This window comes from Pseudophryne corroboree, chromosome 5 (assembly GCF_028390025.1).
Source record: "Pseudophryne corroboree isolate aPseCor3 chromosome 5, aPseCor3.hap2, whole genome shotgun sequence".
Lineage (NCBI taxonomy): Eukaryota > Metazoa > Chordata > Amphibia > Anura > Myobatrachidae > Pseudophryne > Pseudophryne corroboree.
In genome coordinates this window covers 787,568,742-787,587,482 of record NC_086448.1, presented here as the reverse complement: position 1 = coordinate 787,587,482, position 18,741 = coordinate 787,568,742, and the positions used below count along the sequence as shown (strand labels likewise).

General features: G+C 44.0%; 1 protein-coding gene and 1 long non-coding RNA gene across 2 annotated transcripts in view; one reads left to right on the top strand and one right to left on the bottom strand.

Annotated features, from left to right (window-relative positions):
• THSD7A (thrombospondin type 1 domain containing 7A) overlaps window positions 1-18,741 on the top strand; it is a 430,207-nt gene that overhangs the window by 12,353 nt on the left and 399,113 nt on the right. The window lies entirely within an intron of this gene.
• LOC134929468 (uncharacterized) overlaps window positions 2,323-18,741 on the bottom strand; it is a 181,237-nt gene continuing 164,818 nt past the window's right edge. The window contains exon 2 of the long non-coding RNA XR_010178576.1: window positions 2,323-2,539. This is a non-coding gene — a long non-coding RNA (uncharacterized LOC134929468). The remainder of the gene's footprint in view (window positions 2,540-18,741) is intronic.

The window sequence follows — 18,741 nt, the reverse complement described above, 5'->3', positions numbered from 1 at the left end:
CGTGCCGTCACAACGCAACTGTGTCATTTTGCAAAACTCCACCCCTGAGGGTAGTACTTTGAGAGTAAGGAGGGGAAGCGGGATAGCAGCCAGCACGTGTCGCGGCAGGAGCCCCGTGCGATCGCACAGCTTGCCCGCCGTTAGAAACGGCACTGCTTGGGCACATATATTTAATAAAGTAAAGGCCCCCATACATCTCCCCGATCCAATGGAACCGCCAAATGGATCTGCCAGTCGACGCCCATCAATGATCAGTGATCTGTTTGGGAATTGGGACATTGCCACAATTTCTCGCTGATGTATGGGGGCCTTTACGGAATCACCATACTGAGGTAATGAGCATGGTAAACGTTAATATAGTACTGAATATTGAGGTAATATCTCAAAATCTGAATAAATACTCAAAAGTTTTTTTAATCTTTTTTTGGTAACAGAATCAACTTTACTGTTGTACAATTTAATTTAACCGTACCATAGAGAGAGACTTATTTATGGCTGTTAAATTTCCTTATTTCCACTATATTAACCCTGATATTGAGATATTATGTGGTCATTTAGTCACATATTTATATTTTCACTGCTCCATATACAAATGAATGAAAGCCTGCCCATAATACTGTTCTGATTCTGTGATTCCTAAAATGAAGTACTAGATCACAAATCAATTTTTTTTCCCTTTATTAGCTGATTAATAAAGCTAACATATTGTACCTGTGCTGACTTCTATGTTTTAGGCTCTATGTCCATATTTTCAAGGAATTGCCCTTATTTGATATAACTCTAATGAACTGAAGCAACAGTTCCATTAAACTTACGTCACTATGGTAGGCAAGAAGAAGAATCATGGTACTTACATTGTCCTTGGTTTGTTTCTACATGCTGCCATTGAAGATTTATAATAGTGTACAAATTCCACAGTGTCATGTGACAACCATGGCAATAACAGTCCATGAGCACACGATTTAGTAAGCAGAGAGGCTTTGGAATAACCCTCTGAGCTCTATTTTCACTTTAATATTGTGCCCCCTTAAAAAAAACATACTAAGAGTTCGGGAGTGTGACTGTCAGCCATAATTGTCTTTCCTCCAGAGAGAAGACTTTAAGATTTGGTATATAATGTAGAGTTTTAAGTGAACGATTAAGGAGATTTAAAAAACAAATATGGATGATATAGAATTAGCAGCTAGTCAGATATTACTTTTGTAGCAATTGCATATGATGGTAAGAGAACACCATTCTCCACCTGGTTGGGTAGAGATATCAGCCACCTCTTCATTGGATGAGTGCATTGGTCATACAATAAGGGGTCACCAGAGTATTGACTCCACAAGTTTCGAATGTTACTATGAGACCGGCTTCCCCCACCAAAGTAATTGTATACGGCAGAGAGTGAATTTGAAGACCCCTTTTATATTGAATTGGCACATAAGACATAGGATGGACAGTTCATTTGATGACTCCAAAAATATAGTAGTGTCCAACACAAGCATAGGCTTACAAATAAGGGAGTATTTTTAAAGAGACTTTATTATCCAGTTGGTAGTACTTTCATGTAAGCCTGCCATCAAATACAGTAAGCAGCCACTGCAGCTCCCTATGGACCTAGAATTGCACCCATAAACTTTAGAGTTACCAGGCTGGATCCATGAGATCATTTTTAGAACAAGGAGCCATCCAGCTGTTGGACATTTTGTTGACCATGGGATGAGATCCGAAAGTGTGAGATCATGTGGTGGCATAGTCCCTCTTCTGCAAATTATCCTGATCTCCTTAGTGTGTGTGTCCATTTGTGTGTGTGTGTGTGTGTGTGTCTCTTTCCTTACTGCTTGCATGTGCGTGTTTGTGTCTCTCCTTACTGTGTGACTGAATGTGTGTATCTTTATCTATATGTGTTTCTCACTCCTTACTTTGTGTTTCTCTCTCCTTACTTTGTGTTTCTCTCTCCTTACTTTGTGTTTCTCTCTCCATACTGTGTTTGTGTATTTGTGTCTTTATGTGTGTGTTTCTCTCCTTACTGTGTGTGCACATATTGTGCGTGTGTCTCTCCTTACTGTGTGTATTTGTTTCTTTCTGTGTATCCCTCACTCCTTACTTTGTGTGTGTCTCCCTCCTTCCTTCAGTTGGTAATAGATTTGCCATATTCCTGGTGTTTTATAAATTGAACAGCAACTCCAGAGTATGAGAAGGAACTCGCATATGTTGATGATGACCCTTGAGACACAAAACTGTGCTATTTTCTATTTTCCGAGATGATTTACTGCCCATTTCAATGGCTGTATGGTTACACAAAAACTGCACATGGGGACAATTTAGAGACACAAATACATCTCAACAGATCCATTTACCATAAAAGCTTTAAAAGAAATTGGGACCCCACGGCTCTGAAAATGCTTAAACTCATCTGCGTTCCATCTCCTGCTACAGCCCTTAGAAAATCCTATAAATAATTTGTACTGTAGTATGGGGTAACATTGCCCGTATGATAATTGCACGAGCCATGGAAATGTTTGGTTGGGATGAGAGATAATTTCATGTTGTCCTATAGTAAAAACAAACAAGAAAAACAGAGATGATTCAACAAACAGTTTGTAACATTATTGCACAGGAAGTTGTGACTTTAAATAACAAACAATCTCCGTCTTAAGGCCAGTACACACAGTGAGATTCGGACTATGCCCGATTCTCACTATGAGACAAGGGCCAGGTCGGCACATAGTCAGTATCGCAAGCACATAATGAGTGTGCTTGCGATACTGACTATGGGGGGAATTCTGAGTTGATCGCAGCAGCAAGTTTGATAGCAATTGGGCAAAACCATGTGCACTGCAGGGGGGGGGGGGGGGGGGCAGATATAACATGTGCAGAGAGAGTTAGATTTGGGTGGGTTATATTGTTTCTGTGCAGGGTAAATACTGGCTGCTTTATTTTTACACTGCAATATAGATTTCAGTTTGATCACACCCCACCCAAATCTAACTCTCTCTGCACATGTTATATCTGCCCCCCCCCCCCCCCTTCCCTGCAGTGCACATGGTTTTGCCCAATTGCTAACAAACTTGCTGCTGCGATCAACTCGGAATGAGGCCCCATGTGCGATTTTGGCTAAGTGTCAATTTTGACTATCTCGTCTATAGAGATAGTCAAAATTGACTTGCCTGCACAGTCTATCTAATCTTGTTATGCCGACCGCGCGGGACTGCGCATCGACATCGAATTAGGATCGCAAGGCGACTTTCACCATGTGATCTGCACTAACTTTTCTTACGATTTTGACTATATAGTCAAAATCGTAAGAAAAAATCTCACCGTGTGTACTGTGTACACACCATTACATATATATAAAAGAAGCGAGTGTCAGTTTTAAGTATTTACATATATTTTAATACTACACTTGTAATCTGCAATATATGTTAAAATATATTTATATTAAGGATTTATCATTCTACAGTCATTCTCTATGTTAGTCTTTATTTCCGTCTTCCAGTCTTTCCGTCCCCTGCGCCCTTTAACTGCTCTATTTATATAAATGAAATTGAACTTTTGTAATCAGAATCTTTTATGGCTCATGGACAGTAATTTACAGATATTGCGCCCTGTGCTCCGGAGCCAACCTTTGACTCGTTTTTATTACATCCAGGGACATGGCATGACATTAGAGCTATAGTGATTGGTGAGCCCATATTCATAACTTATGGCTGCGGACAGCAGTTTTTTGTGGCTTGAAGTTCATGAACTGGTGAACGCGTCTCATCCGGTACAATGACAGCGGCTTTCCTGCTGTCCGAGGAGGCGAAAATGAACTTATTTCTGAGTTCTATAAATCTTTGATACATTGTAACCAGTAGATGCTGAACATTCCGTACCTTCTAGTTACGCTTCTTTGTACAATAGCCTTGAGTAGCGTGGAGCAAAGTGCTACGCGAAATAAATCACCCATAATGCTTTCAAATAGATTTCAATATTTCACAAAAATACATTTTAGTTGGGATTGTATTATTTTTGTGTCTCTTATGTGTGGTTTTTTTTTTTTGGTGTTTTTAATTGGGATGTTATTATTTGTGTGTCTTCTGTTTATTTGTTTGTTTTTTTATTCAGATGGTATTATATGTGTCTTCTGTTTGTTTGTTTGTTTGTTTGTTTGTTTGTTTTTTATTCTGATGGTATTATATGTGTGACTTCTGTTTATTTGTTTGTTTTTTATTCTGATGGTATTATATGTGTCTTCTGTTTATTTGTTTGTTTGTTTTTTATTCTGATGGCATTATATGTGTGTCTTCTTTTTTATTTTTAATGGGATGGTATTATATGTGCGTCATCTGTTTGTTTGTTTTTTTTGTTGGGATTGTATTTTCATTGTTTGGTCCTCAATTTTATCTGTTTTAGTGTCATACTTTGTATTGCCATTAGTTCTAGACACGATATGTGCTTTTAAGAATCTGAGCATGCGGATGGGGGGTGTTGGCCAGATCAATGTTAAAGAACAGATGCAATTTGGCTGAATAAACCCTTCATTCCCCAGATAATACAGTGATGGACCTGATTCCATAGCAAGACCAGCACTGCTATTATTAAGAATGAAATAAATAAGGACACTTTGGCTCTCCTGTGATTTATATACGCAGATGATGAGTATTATTAGGGGGAGCCCAGCATCATAGGGTTCATACATTAGTATTACCTAGCCCCAGGCCGGTAGGAGGTCACCATGGTTTATAGAGGAAGCTGGTAATAAAACAACGACACTCTTCTCTTCTAGAAACATCGAGTTTTATGCTGATTATGTGCAAGGGCCCCTCTGGGCTTCTATGCGCTATTTGTGTCTGGATAAAGAAGAAGTGTCACCTTCAGGGACCGGTAGAATGGATTTGGGTTCTTTGGACTGGTTTACATTATACATTTTGTTGTGTATTATTTACTATGTTCTTTCTATAAATCGGTAGCAGATATGCACAATTTAGTGTTTCACTAATCATGTACGCCACTTACTGTAGAGTCAGGGAAGCAGAGAGTAATGGTGGCCTCGGGTGATGGGAGAGGTGTGGCCAAATCCGTGGAGCATGGATACGCCCCCCACCCAAACAAAAAAAGTGAAAACAATAAAAATGACTACTAAAACACCCTTTGAAGCAGATATGCACAATTTAGTGTTTCACAAACCATGGCCCTCATTCCGAGTTGATCGGTCGCAAGGCGAATTTAGCAGAGTTACACACGCTAAGCCGCCGCCTACTGGGAGTGAATCTTAGCTTCTTAAAATTGCGACCGATGTATTCGCAATAATGCGATTACTAACTACTTAGCAGTTTCAGAGTAGCTCCAGACTTACTCTGCCTGTGCGATCATTTCAGTGCTTGTCGTTCCTGGTTGACGTCACAAACACACCCAGCGTTCGCCCAGGCACTCCCACCGTTTCTCCGGCCACTCCTGCGTTTTTTCCGGAAACGGTAGCGTTTTTAGCCACACGCCCCTGAAACGCCGTGTTTCCGCCCAGTAACACCCATTTCCTGTCAATCACATTACGATCGCCGGAGCGAAGAAAAAGCCGTGAGTAAAAATACTTTCTTCATAGTAAAGTTACTTGGCGCAGTCGCAGTGCGAACATTGCGCATGCGTACTAAGCGGATTTTCACTGCGATGCGATGAAAAATACCGAGCGAACAACTCGGAATGAGGGCCCATGTACGCAACTTACTGTAGAGTCAGGAAAGCAGAGAACAATGGCGGGCTCGGGTGATGAGAGCGGCGTGCCAAATTCTTGGAGCATGGATTTGCCCCCCATCCCCCCCAAAATTTTTTTTATAATAATAATAAAAATTAATACAATAAAAATGACTACTAAAACACCCTGAAGAGGGAGGTATTTTTCTATCTGCACAACTGGCCTTGACCCACTAGACCAGTGATTTTCAACCTTTTTTTACTCGCGGCACACCGAACAATATTTTAAAATTGCCAAGGCGCACCATAAGTTTCCACAGAAAAAAAACAAAAACACACATTGGCCCTCACAGTAAAAAAAACAACACACATACATTGGCCTACACAGAAAAAAACAATCACATTGCTCCCCACATAAATCATGTTGCTCACACATAAATCAACCACATTTCTCCCCACAGAAATCCTATTGCTCCCCACATTAATTATTCCCATTATTCCCCCCATAAATCCATATTCTCCCCACAGGAGAAATAAAATAACAAATATTAGCCCCTACCGGTCAGCTGTCCTCCTCCCTGTCCCTCAGTGGCGGGGTTTGTTCATAGTAGAGTGCTGCGAATACTGAGCAGCGGGCGGTCGGGCAGGTGTGGATGTGGGTGGGCAAGGAAAGCTGTGTATGCAGGCGGGAACTGGAAGATGTGTATACAGGCGGGCGGGCTGGCTGGGTGGTGAGACGCAGCGTAGGTGACCTATGATATCACACCGCCATGACTTCAAGGCATACTTCACGGCCGGAGCACGACTGATCCTCTAAGAAGAGCCCGGGCCAACAGTTCACTCTGAAGGTGCAGGAAGCTGTTCTGGCTCCGCGGCACACCTTGCAACTGGTCGCGGCACACTAGTGTGCCACAGCACACTGGTTGAAAAAGCCTGCCCTAGACAAACCCGGGTCTGGGTAGTTAGGACCAGATCCTCCCTTACTGCACACCCCTGGATAAATTAATCCTCAGCTCCAGAGGTGCAAGTTCCGCTGTCCCAGTAAAGACAAACATGATGGTCCCCCTTCCTGATGGGCCAATCCCAACTCCTCAGTGTCCTGTCCCTCCATGTGGAATATAGGAGGAGGGGTGTTCTCACCCTAGGACCACCATGTTATCTGCCCCAGGGAGCTATATTGTGCAAACTATGTGTACCAATCGCTGAGCTGAGCAATGCATCTGCCCAGCCTATGAGATGTCTCTATTCAGATCTATTGGATAGTACTGGAGGGATCGGGTCAGGCTGTACAGCGGCTCCCATAAATGAATTATAGAATGAAAATCTATGTGCTATCCGGCTCCTGGCTCCATGTAGGGGCCCGGGATGGGATAGGGGAAGACCCCATTGTTTTCTAGAAAATCTGCCAGGAACTACACAGAGGTTCTAGACCTTTAAACAGAGTTATACCCAGCCACCCATTGCACAGCCATTTGTTTTAATTATATTTAGTATTTTGTTCAGTTAAGTAAGTTTTGCACTTACTCTATATTATATGTGTTTATATAGTCAGTGCTTAGTCACTGACCAAACTTCTGCAATGAACACAAATGAAATAATAAGATTTTACTTACCGGTAAATCTATTTCTCGTAGTCCGTAGTGGATGCTGGGGACTCCGTAAGGACCATGTGGAATAGACGGGCTCCGCAGGAGACATGGGCACTTTAAGAAAGAATTTAGATTCTGGTGTGCTCTGGCTCCTCCCTCTATATCCCTCCTCCAGACCTCAGTTAGAGAAACTGTGCCCGGAAGAGCTGACAGTACAAGGAAAGGATTTTGGGAATCCAGGGCAAGACTCATACCAGCCACACCAATCACACCGTATAACTTGCGATAACTTTACCCAGTTAACAGTATGAACAACAACAGAGCATTAGATCAACCCTGATGCAACTATAACATAACCCTTTTTTAAGCAATAACTATATACAAGCATTGCAGAAGAAGTCCGCACTTGGGACGGGCGCCCAGCATCCACTACGGACTACGAGAAATAGATTTACCGGTAAGTAAAATCTTATTTTCTCTAACGTCCTAGTGGATGCTGGGGACTCCGTAAGGACCATGGGGATTATACCAAAGCTCCCAAACGGGCGGGAGAGTGCGGATGACTCTGCAGCACCGATTGAGCAAACACACGGTCCTCCTCAGCCAGGGTATCAAACTTGTAGAACTTTGCAAAAGTGTTTGAACCTGACCAAGTAGCCGTTCGGCAAAGCTGTAATGCCGAGACCCCTCGGGCAGCCGCCCAAGACCTAGTAGCATGACCACCTTCCACGTGAGATATTTCAATTCCACCGTTTTGAGTGGTTCAAACCAGTGTGATTTCAGGAAACTCAACACCACGTTAAGATCCCAAGGTGCCACTGGAGGCACAAAAGGGGGCTGAATGTGCAGCACTCCCTTTACAAACGTCTGAACTTCAGGCAGAGAAGCCAGTTCTTTTTGAAAGAAAATGGATAGGGCCGAAATCTGGACCTTAATGGAACCCAATTTTAGGCCCAAAGTCACTCCCGACTGTAGGAGGTGAAGGAAACGGCCCAGCTGGAATTCCTCCGTAGGGGCATTCCTGGCCTCACACCAATCAACATATTTTCGCCATATACGGTGATAATGTTGAGCCGTCACGTCCTTCCTAGCCTTTATCAGCGTAGGAATGACCTCATCCGGAATGCCTTTTTCTGCTAGGATCCGGCGTTCAACCGCCATGCCGTCAAACGCAGCCGCGGTAAGTCTTGGAACAGACAGGGCCCCTGTTGCAACAAGTCCTGTCTTAGAGGCAGAGGCCACGGGTCCTCTGTGAGCATTTCTTGCAGATCTGGATACCAAGTCCTTCTTGGCCAATCCGGAACAATGAGTATTGTTCTCACTCCTCTTTTTCTTATGATTCTCAACCCCTTGGGTATGAGAGGAAGAGGAGGAAATACATAGACCGACTGGAACACCCATGGCGTCACCAGTGCGTCCACAGCTATCGCCTGAAGGTCTCTTGACCTGGTGCAATACTTCTGTAGCTTTTTGTTGAGGTGGGATGCCATCATGTCTACCTGTGGCAGTTCCCACGACTTGCAATCTGCGTGAAGACTTCTTGATGAAGTCCCCACTCTCCCGGGTGGAGGTCGTGTCTACTGAGGAAGTCTGCTTCCCAGTTGTCCACTCCCAGACTGAACACTGCTGACAGTGCGCTTACGTGATTCTCCGCCCCGCGAAGAATTCTGGTGGCTTCTACCATCGCCACCCTGCTCCTTGTGCCGCCATGGCGGTTTACATGAGCCACTGCGGTGATGTTGTCTGACTGAATCAGAACCGGTTGGTCGCGAAGCAGGGACTCCGCTTGACGTAGGGCGTTGTATATGGCCCTTAGTTCCAGGATGTTGATGTGAAGGCAAGTCTCCTGACTTGACCACAGACCTTGGAAATTTCTTCCCTGTGTGACTGCTCCCCACCCTCGGAGGCTTGCATCCGTGGTCACCAGGACCCAGTCCTGAATGCCGAATCTGCGGCCCTCCAGAAGGTGAGCACTCTGCAGCCACCACAGGAGAGACACCCTGGCCCTGGGGGATAGGGTGAATAACCGATGCATCTGAAGATGTGATCCGGACCATTTGTCCAGTAGATCCCATTGAAAGGTCCTCGCATGGAACCTGCCGAAGGGAAGGGCCTCGTATGATACCACCATCTTTCCCAGGACTCGCGTGCAGTGATGCACCGACACCTGTTTTGGTTTTAATAGGTTTCTGACCAGTGTCATGAGTTCCTGAGCCTTCTCCATCGGGAGATAAACCCTCTTCTGGTCTGTGTCCAGAATCATGCCCAGGAAAGGCAGACGAGTCGTAGGAATCAACTGCGACTTTGGAATATTTAGAATCCAGCCGTGTTGGCGTTACACTTCCAGAGAAAGTGATACGCTGTTCAGCAACTGCTCTCTTAATCTCGCTTTTATGAGGAGATCGTCCAAGTACTGGATAATTGTGACACCTTTCTTCCGCAGGAGCACCATCATTTCCGCCATTACCTTGGTGAAGATTCTCGGGGCCGTGGGGAGACCAAACAACAACGTCTGAAATTGGTAATGACAATCCTGTACCGCAAATCTGAGGTACGCCTGATGAGGTGGATAAATGGGGACATGAAGGAATGCATCCTTTATGTCCAGAGACACCATAAAATCTCCCCCTTTCAGGCTTGCGATGACCGCTCTTAGCGATTCCATCTTGAACTTGAACCTTTTCAGGTATATGTTCAGGGATTTTAAATTCAATATGGGTCTGACCGAACCGTCCGGTTTCGGGACTACAACATGGTCGAATAATAACCCCTTCCTTGTTGAAGGAGGGGAACCTTGACCACCACCTTTTGAAGATACAATTTGTGAATTGCAGTTAACACTATATTCCCTCTCGTGGGGGGAAGCCGTCAGGGCCGTCGGTGAGGGGCATCTCCTCAAAGTCCAGCTTGTATCCCTGAGACACAATATCAATTGCCCAGGGATCCAACAGGGAGTGAACCCACTTGTGGCTGAAATTACAAAGACGTGCCCCCACCGGGCCTTGCTCCGCCTGTGGAGCCCCAGCTACATGCGGTGGATTTTGTAGAGGCCGGGGAGGACTTCTGTTCCTGGGAACTAGCTGTGTTGTGCAGCTTCTTTCCTCTGCCCCTGCCTCTGGCAAGAAAGGACGCACCTCGGACTTTCTTGTTTCTTTGTGATCGAAAGGCTGCATTTGATAATGTCGTGCTTTCCTAGGCTGTGCAGGAATATAAGGCAAAAGATCAGAATTGCCAGCTATAGCTGTGGAGACCACGTCCGAGATCCCTTCTCCACACCATCCTCAGCCTTCCATATGCCTCTTAAGTCGGCATCACCTGTCCATTGCATATTCTACAGGACACGTCAAGCAGAAATCGACATAGCGTTGACTCTAGAACCCAGTAGACTAATGTCTCTTTGGGCATGTTTTATATATATGCATATTAAGACAGCATCTTTAATATATATATCTATATATATTTATATACATATATATATATATATATATATATATATATATATATATACATACTAGGGTCTCAATCTCTGCTGATAAGGTACCTGACCATGCTGCTACAGTGTACCAGAATGTGCACGCTATCTGCAGGATCCCTGAGGATAGCTGTTAAGTCAGGGCTACCTTTTGGGCAAACGTGACACCCTAGGGGAAGATTCCCATCGTATCCTGGCCCTAGTAGGGAAAGGATACTCCCTGAGAATTCTTTGTGGGAAACTGCAGTCTCTTGTCTGGTGATTCCCGCTCTTTTTCATCATGAGAGGAGGGAAATTTACCTCAGCTTTCTTCCCCTTAAACATGTGTACCCTTGTGTCAGGGACAGAGGAGTCATCAGTGATATGCAAATCATCTTTTATTACAATAATCATATATTGAATACTTTCCTGCCATTTTGGCTGTAACTTTGCATTATCTTAGTCGACACTGGAGTCAGACTCCGTGTCGATATCAGTGTCTATTATTTTGGATAGTGATCATTGAGAGACTCTGAAGGTCTCTGCGACATAGGGACAGACATGGGTAGATTCCCTGTCTGTTCTCTAATCTTTTGTGCAATAATTTCACCTTAGCACTCAATTACACATATCCAAACAGGTGTCGGCGTTGTCGACGGAGACACCCCTCACACACACATTTGCTCCATCTTCTCCTTAGGGGAGCCTTTTACCTCAGACATGTCGACACACACGTACCGACACACCACACACTCAGGGAATGCTCATCTGAAGACAATTCCCCCACAAGGCCCTTTGGAGAGACAGAGAGAGAATATGCCAGCACACACCCCAGCGCTATTAACCCAGGAATAACACAGTAACTTAATGATAACCCAGTAGCTGCTGTTTACATTGATTTTTGCGCCTAATTATGTGCCCCCCCCCCCCTCTTTTTACCCTCTTCTACCGTGTATCTGCAGGGGAGAGGCTGGGGAGCTTCCTCTCAGCGGTGCTGTGGAGAAAAAACATGGCGCTGGTGAGTGCTGAGGAAGAAGCCCCGCCCCCTCGACGGCGGGCTTCTGTCCCGCTTAAATATACATTTTCTTGGCGGGGGCTCATACACATATATACAGTGCCCAACTGTATATTATGCAAACTTTTGCCAAAGAGGTCCTAATTGCTGCCCAGGGCCCCCCCCCCCCCTGCGCCCTGCACCCTTACAGTGACCGGAGTATGTGGGTGTGTGTGGGAGCAATGGCGCACAGCTGCAGTGCTGTGCGCTACCTCAGTGAAGACTGGAGTCTTCTGCCGCCGATTTCGAAGTCTTCTTGCTTCTTATGCTCACCCGGCTTCTGTCTTCCGGCTCTGCGAGGGGGGCGGTGGCGCGGCTCTGGGATCGGACGACGAGGGTGAGATCCTGTGTACGATCCCTCTGGAGCTAATGGTGTCCAGTAGCCTAAGAAGCAGGACCTATCTGCAGAGAGTAGGGCTGCTTCTCTCCCCTCAGTCCCACGATGCAGGGAGTCTGTTGCCAGCAGAGCTCCCTGAAAATAAAAAACCTAACAAAATACTTTCTTACAGCAAGCTCAGGAGAGCTCACTGAACAGCACCCAGCTCGTCCGGGCACAGATTCAAACTAAGGTCTGGAGGAGGGACATAGAGGGAGGAGCCAGAGCACACTAGAATCTAAATTCTTTCTTAAAGTGCCCATGTCTCCTGCGAAGCCCGTCTATTCCCCATGGTCCTTACGGAGTCCCCAGCATCCACTAGGACGTTAGAGAAATGTAAGTTATAATACCAATCTATCCTAATACTAGATAAGAGTGAGTGCATAATACTAGAAGTAATATTTGTATTATTTCATTTTACACAACATTTGTAGTAAATTGATAACAGGGAGTAAATTGCTTTTTTACGAGGATTCATTTGTCTCAATTATATAAGGATAAAGAAACTTCACTTCCTACTGCTGTTTCTTCTTATTCGGCTTTCAGATTTATCACTGAGTGAGTGGTAACATCCGGAACACACATAAGAAAAGCAAGGCTTATTATTCCGGCTTTCTTATTTTCGTTTTTACTGTAGTACATTCGTACAAAAGATTAACAAATACCAATCTCTTGAAACGTCTGTCATTAGTGGCATTGTTTCACGTGGTGGGTGGCCTCATGTCTCCATTATCACTTCGTTATTAACTAAGCACGTATACTAGCTCGTTATTGTCTTTGGAAGCAGCACAGAGTATATCAGGAGTAATGAGTGATGTGTTAGTAAGGACAGGGCTGCATGTGACAGGGGCGACATGATGTGAGGGAGGAGGGGGGGGGGAATGGAGGCAGCAAGAAGCCACAGACCGAGAGTTACAGTATATAGTGGGAGGAGCAGGGTCCCCGAGCAGCACAGAGCATTTTAGGAGATGAGTGATGTGTTAGTGAGGACAGGGCTGCATGTGACAGGGGCAGTGACATGATGCGAGGGAGGAAGGGGGAAGGAATGGAGGCAGCAAGAAGTCACAGACCGAGAGTTACAGTATGTAGCGGGAGGAGCAGGGTCCCCCAGCAGCACAGAGTATATCAGGAGATGAGTGATGCGTTAGTAAGGACAGGTCTGTATGTGTCAGGGTCAGTGACAAGATGTGAGGAAGTGGAAGGGTGGGGGGGGGGGGGTGAATGGAGGCAGCAGGAAAAAAACAGGCCGAGAGTTACAGTATATAGTGGGAGGAGAAGGATCCCCCAGCAGCACAGAGTATATCAGGAGATGAGTGATTTGTCAGTAATGGTGTTACTGAGGCTGTATCATTAATATTGGTACACACTATCTTCTAACAACAAGTTTACTGTACTTTAAATATCTAATTGCTAAGTCTAGAAAATATAGCGCTGGAAGTCTGTATGGCCGAAGCAGTGATATCCGAGGTTCTAGAATCATTTGGTGAGATTTTGATGTGATATTTTCACCACAGGACTCTGCAGAACAGTGTGCCTAGGAAGATGTAATTGCTACAAATCCATAAAGTAAATTACTGTAAATGTTTATTGCTGTACAGTTTGCTCTGCTAGCTCATAAAATATATCTTCATAATTTGTATGTTTTGCTACCCGGATCTGTCATGCTCAGATCAAATATTCAAATATACAAAATAATACATTAATACTACCAAAGCAATGCCAGATCTGTATATTCAAGTAGACTTTGAAATCTATCTCAAATGAATCTATTGATATCATCTATCTATCTATCTATCTATCTATCTATCTATCTATCTATCTATCTATCTATCTATCTATCTATCTATCTATCTATCTATCTATCTCAAATTAATCTATATATATTATATTGATCTTTATCAAATCTATCTGTCGTAGTGTAGGTATATCTACTGTATATATTTGTAGGTATGTTTATTTATCTGTGAGTTACTGTCTTATATTGCACAGCACAACATGGATATAAATGTAATATGGTAAAAAATTATATATATATATATATATATATATATATATATATATACAGTACTGTACAAAGTAAATGCACAGAAGAGAAATCTAAGTCAAATAAATATTTGGTGCGACCTCCCTTTGCATCAATTCTTCTAGGTACACTAGCACAAAGTCAGGGATTTTGTAGGATTATTGGGCCTCATTCAGACCTGATCGCTCGCTAGGGTTTTTTTTTTGCACTGCTGCGAGCAGATAGTCGCCGCCCATAGGGGAGTGTATTTTTGCTTTGCAAGTATGCGATCGCATGTGCAGCCGAGTGGCACAAAAAAGTTTTGTGCAGTTTCTGAGTTGCCCAGGACTTACTCAGCCGCTGCGATCACTTCAGCCTGTCCGGGGCCGGAATTGACGTCAGACACCCGCCCTGCAAACGCTTGGACAAGCCTGCGTTTTTCCAACCACTCCCAGAAAACGGTCAGTTGCCACCCACAAACGCCTTCTTCCTGTCAATCTCCTTGCGATCGGCTGTGCGAATAAATTCTTCTTACAATCCATCGCACAGCAACGATCCGCTTTTTACCCGTGCGACGTGCCTGCGCATTGCGGTGCACACGCATGCACAGTTCTGACCTGATCGCAGCAAAGCAAAAAATCCTAGCGTGCGATCAGGTCTGAAAGGCCCCCATAGTCAGGTGTATGATTAACCAATCATACCAAACAGGTGATAATGGTCATCATTTTTATATGTAGGTTAAAACACAATCACTAGCTGATCAGAAACAGCTGTGTAGGAGGTTTAAAACTGGGTGAGGAACAGCCAAACTCTGCTACAAAGGTGAGGTTGTGGAAGAACATTTCATGTTACTGGTCATACACCATTGCAAGACGGTTGAGGCTAGATCCAAGTGGCCTAAGGGACCTTTTCCGTCAGGGGGAGGAGCCACGACACAAGGGGGAGGAGCTACGCCAGCGGGACAGTTGCTCTAGTATCCACGCCACCAACTACTACCTTTAGTAATTAGGTGGCGAGCGAAGCGGAGCGAGCCACCGTGCCCAAAGCGTGGCGAGCGGAGCGAGCCCGCAAGGGTACTTTTCGGGTACCTTGTTCGGCCGTAGCTCCTCCCCCTGGTGACGGGTCTCCTCCCCTAGGTACGTCAGAAGGTCCCTTCTCCCACTCCGATATAGAATCAACCATGGCAAGACTGAGCATAGCAACAAGACACAAGGTAGATATACTACATAAACTGCATCAACAAGGTCTCTCCCAGGCAAAGACGTCAAAGCAGACGGGGATTTCAAGATGTTCTGTTCAGGCTCTTTTGAAGAAGCACAAAGAAATGGGCAACGTTGAGGACCGTACACACAGTGGTCGGCCAAGGAAACTTAGTGCATCAGATGAAAGAAACATCATACTTACTTCCCTTCGGAACTGGAAGATGTCCAACCGTGCCATTAGATCAGAACTGGCAGAAACCAGTGGGACACCCATGTACTGTTCGGAGAAGTCTGGCCAGAAGTGGCCTTCATAGAAGAATTGCGGCCAAAAAGACATACCTTCAATGTGGAAACAATGCCAAGCTACTCAACTATGCACGAAAACATAGCAACCGGGGTGCCAAAAAATGACAGCAGGTGCTCTGGACCGATGAGTCAAAATGTTAAATATGTGTCTGTAACAGAAGGCAGTTTGTTTGCTGAAGGGCTGGAGAGAGGTACAATAATGAGTGACTGCAGGCAACAGTGAAGCATGGCGGAGGTTCCTTGCAAGTTTGGGGCTGCATTTGAGTGTCCTCAATACAGGCAGGTTCTTATCCATCATGCAATGCCATCAGGGAGGCGTCTGCCTCCAAATTAATTCTGCAGCAGGACGACAACCCCAAACATGCAGCCAATGTCATTAAGAACTATCTACAGCATAAAGAAGAACAAGGAGTCCTGGAAGTGATGATATGGCCGCCACAGAGCCCTGATCTCAACATTATTGAGTCTGCTTGGGATTGCATGAAGAGACAGAAGGATTTGAGCAAGCCTACATCCGCAGAAGATCTGTGGTTAGTTCTCCAAGATGTTTGGAAAAACCTCCCTGACGAGTTCCTTCAAAAACTGTGTGCAAGTGTACCTAGAAGAATTTATGCTATTTTGAAGGCAAAGGGTGATTTGATTTAGATATTGAAATTTTGATTTGATTTAGATTTATTTTCTGTTCATTCACTTTGCATTGTGTTAATTTATACAATTAAACTATTAACAATTCTATTTATGTAAGCAGTCTTACCTTGCTGAATTTTTTCCATACCTGCCTAAAACTTTTGCACAGTTCTGTATATATATATATATATACAGACACATACACACACACACACATACATATTGTCTCTTTAATGTCTTGTAGAACAAAGTATATGTTGGAGCCACTGACTATATTACAGTATGTTTTGGTTTTCTCTGTTGCAAAGTGATGTTTGTCGTTTTCATTTTTTCCCCTTGGCAAGAATTGCTTAGTGCATCTGCCTATTAGTGTCAATTAATTGGTGGAAACCAAAATATATGAGGGACTGATGATCCCAATGAAGCCATTAGGCTGTGCGAGGAAAACTTTGATTGAGGCGTCATCCAGCAGAACAATCACTAAAGAGCTGAAAGTGAATTTCCCAATACACAGTGCTTACTGCAGCCATGTAGCGGAATATTGTAAATCCTCATTGGGAATTGTTCCAGACAGCCCCTTGGAGATTGCAAATAAAATGCTGACTGAGATCCAAACAGGCAGCTACAAGCTACAAGTTATTCTGGGCACAATGGCGTAGAAACAATGTACGTTATATAATATGAGATAAATAGAATTATTTCATATGCTGTTTGTGTTAGGCACATTGCTCATAGAACTGGGATAGTTGCTTTTCTGGGACACTTTCACAGGCAATGGCATCCTACTAAATGAACAACTAAATCTTCAAAGAGTTGGGAAATAAAAAAGCAGAAAAGCAAAATATTGAAATGATATAAAAAAGAATGTATACCAGCGCTGGCTGAACAAATTAATAGAAAGATGGTTTGCTTTATGTAAAAGAAATAACACTTTATTAACAAATCTTATATAAAGACAATTTAAAAGAAAAGGAATTCTGGATTATACCAGTGAAACGCGTTGAGCTTATTCCATTTATCTGGACCTCACTCTCCAAACCGGCCTGCAAGGTTCCTGTCATCCTTCGGCACAATTTGGACCTCTCTCCCATCACTGGACATATTCTTCAAACCGGTCTGATCCACCTCTACAGCTCTAAAATGGATTCATCCTAATGCTGATGCCTATCATTCTGTGGATCTGGTAATTATTTACCTTACAGTGAATGCACACGGGGAGGTTGTCCTAGCCTTTAGGAATGGACATTGCTAACACAGGAGAGTGCTAAATTCATTTAATCAACTTATCCAGATAAGACATTTTCATTCTACATTGCCACCTAGTGACAACAGGAATTCCTTTTCTTTTAAATTGTCTTTATATAAGATTTGTTAATAAATTGTTATTTCTTTTACATAAAGCAAACCATCTTTCTATTAATTTGTTCAGCCAGCGCTGGTATACATTCTTTTTTATACTGTTTTGGTTTTTTGAGGAACTGACCTTCCTCTTACCTGCTGCTGTTGGTTGCGCACTTGCACATCTATTGTTCTGCAAAATATTGAAATGACTCTACTCTCCGTTTTACAATCTCATTTTCATTTTAGTCTGAGCACCAATTGTGTTTGTCTTCTGACTCCGTGAAGTCACAGTGGCGGGAAATTTAAAAAACCCAGTGGAGCTGGGCAGTGTCGGACTGGGACATGAAGGGGATGCAGTTATAGGGGCCCATACTTAGGGGTGTGGCCAACCTACAAATGGGGTGTCGCCAGCCATCACAGAGGCTTTAAATACACAATAGTCTTGTGCAGTGTAATGCAACATATCTACCATGTATAATACAAGTGCACAGTCTGGAACCTGATCCCTAGAGGAAGGAGTGGGCCCACAGGCAGTGGGGCTTACCGGTGGTTTCCCTGGTACCCCTGTGGGCCAGTCCGACCCTGGAGCTGGGTTTTCTCCGCAGCCGCGGGGTTTCACTATTCAATTAGGGGACTGATAATGGGACGCAATCAATTCTACAGAAGTTACAGCATCGTTTTTCTCGCTCCTCCAAAGCAAGTCTGACTATTCCTAAAATTGTTAATTTTCCCAGTTGGAAGGTGGAGGGGAGACCACCAGGAGCCACGGAGACCATCGGTGACCTCCGAATATCTTTCTTTATTTTGCTTAGATTTAAACTCCCGCCGCAGGGTTTTCAGCGCTGAAAACCCTTCAACCATTTCTTAAAATTGGATACTGCGGGTATTGAGATATTACCCACCAAAATTGGGCGCGATGTACAGTAAGCAAGGATTTTCTGACCTCGTTAAACCTTGCCGCAATTGAATTCTAGTGTGAGGAACTTTGAAGTGAGTGGAGCTAGTAAAACCTACCTACAGTTAATCAGATTATTAGAACACCCACAGGGACCTGTAGCTAAACAGAGTATTAGATTGTTTACATGGCTAGATCAACCTGCAGTGGCACCGAGGAGGGTGGAGAGGGGGGGGGGGG